Raw genomic sequence first — 2,500 nt, forward strand, 5'->3', positions numbered from 1 at the left:
CGCAGCCATCCTGGCAGGGAAGCAGAAAACGGAAACACTCCGGTCCGGCCGAGGCCCGGGTAAACCGGTCCCGCCCGAGCGTCCCGGTAGACCGGGACGGCTGCCCGTCACGGACACCCCAGGGCCCCGGCGCGGGCACCGAGGCGACGGCGGAGGTCCCCGACCGAGGCCCGGGGCCCCCGCGCCGGGATCCCGTACATCCATCAAGGCGGGGAAACAGAAACACTCTAGGCCGGCCGAGGCCCGGGTAAACCGGACCCGCCCAAGGCCGTCCCGGTAGACCGGGACGACTGCCCGGCGCGGACACCCCCGGGGGCCGGCGTGGGCACCGAGGGGACGGCGGAGGTCCCCGACCGAGGCCCGCGGCGCCGGAGCCGGGATCCCGTGCATCCATCGTGGCGGGGGAAACAGAAAGGCTGATCCGGCCGGGGCCCCGGTAGACCGGGAAGACTGCCCGGCGCGGACACCCCCGGGGTCCGGCGTGGGCACCGAGGCGAAGGCGGAGGTCCCCGACCGAGGCCCGCGGCGCCGGAGCCGGGATCCCGTGCATCCATCGTGGCGGGGGAAACAGAAAGGCTGATCCGGCCGGGGCCCCGGTAAGCCGGACCCGCCCGAGGCCGTCCCGGTAGACCCGGCCCTCTCCCCGTCTCGGGCACCCCCGGGGTCCGGCGTGGGCACCGAGGCGACGGCGGAGGTCCCCGACCGAGGCCCGCGGACCCGGAGCCGGGATCCCGTGCATCCATCGTGGCGGGGGAAACAGAAAGGCTGATCCGGCCGGGGCCCCGGTAGACCGGGAAGACTGCCCGGCGCGGACACCCCCGGGGTCCGGCGTGGGCACCGAGGCGAAGGCGGAGGTCCCCGACCGAGGCCCGCGGCGCCGGAGCCGGGATCCCGTGCATCCATCGTGGCGGGGGAAACAGAAAGGCTGATCCGGCCGGGGCCCCGGTAGACCGGGACGACTGCCCGTCGCGGGCACCCCCGGGGTCCGGCGGGGGCACCGAGGCGACGGCGGAGGTCCCCGACCGAGGCCCGCGGCGCCGGAGCCGGGATCCCGTGCATCCATCGTGGCGGGGGAAACAGAAAGGCTGATCCGGCCGGGGCCCCGGTAGACCGGGACGACTGCCCGTCGCGGGCACCCCCGGGGTCCGGCGGGGGCACCGAGGCGACGGCGGAGGTCCCCGACCGAGGCCCGCGGACCCGGAGCCGGGATCCCGTGCATCCATCGTGGCGGGGGAAACAGAAAGGCTGATCCGGCCGGGGCCCCGGTAGACCGGGAAGACTGCCCGGCGCGGACACCCCCGGGGTCCGGCGTGGGCACCGAGGCGAAGGCGGAGGTCCCCGACCGAGGCCCGCGGCGCCGGAGCCGGGATCCCGTGCATCCATCGTGGCGGGGGAAACAGAAAGGCTGATCCGGCCGGGGCCCCGGTAGACCGGGACGACTGCCCGTCGCGGGCACCCCCGGGGTCCGGCGGGGGCACCGAGGCGACGGCGGAGGTCCCCGACCGAGGCCCGCGGCGCCGGAGCCGGGATCCCGTGTATCCATCGTGGCGGGGGAAACAGAAAGGCTGATCCGGCCGGGGCCCCGGTAGACCGGGAAGACTGCCCGGCGCGGACACCCCCGGGGTCCGGCGTGGGCACCGAGGCGAAGGCGGAGGTCCCCGACCGAGGCCCGCGGCGCCGGAGCCGGGATCCCGTGCATCCATCGTGGCGGGGGAAACAGAAAGGCTGATCCGGCCGGGGCCCCGGTAGACCGGGACGACTGCCCGTCGCGGGCACCCCCGGGGTCCGGCGGGGGCACCGAGGCGACGGCGGAGGTCCCCGACCGAGGCCCGCGGACCCGGAGCCGGGATCCCGTGCATCCATCGTGGCGGGGGAAACAGAAAGGCTGATCCGGCCGGGGCCCCGGTAAGCCGGACCCGCCCGAGGCCGTCCCGGTAGACCCGGCCCTCTCCCCGTCTCGGGCACCCCCGGGGTCCGGCGTGGGCACCGAGGCGACGGCGGAGGTCCCCGACCGAGGCCCGCGGACCCGGAGCCGGGATCCCGTGCATCCATCGTGGCGGGGGAAACAGAAAGGCTGATCCGGCCGGGGCCCCGGTAGACCGGGAAGACTGCCCGGCGCGGACACCCCCGGGGTCCGGCGTGGGCACCGAGGCGAAGGCGGAGGTCCCCGACCGAGGCCCGCGGCGCCGGAGCCGGGATCCCGTGCATCCATCGTGGCGGGGGAAACAGAAAGGCTGATCCGGCCGGGGCCCCGGTAGACCGGGACGACTGCCCGTCGCGGGCACCCCCGGGGTCCGGCGGGGGCACCGAGGCGACGGCGGAGGTCCCCGACCGAGGCCCGCGGACCCGGAGCCGGGATCCCGTGCATCCATCGTGGCGGGGGAAACAGAAAGGCTGATCCAGCCGGGGCCCCGGTAGACCGGGAAGACTGCCCGGCGCGGACACCCCCGGGGTCCGGCGTGGGCACCGAGGCGAAGGCGGAGGTCCCCGACCGAGGCCC

Source organism: Pituophis catenifer, unplaced genomic scaffold, assembly GCF_029215685.1.
Source record: "Pituophis catenifer annectens isolate HBS135680 unplaced genomic scaffold, rPitCat1.0.hap2 SCAF_44, whole genome shotgun sequence".
Lineage (NCBI taxonomy): Eukaryota > Metazoa > Chordata > Lepidosauria > Squamata > Colubridae > Pituophis > Pituophis catenifer.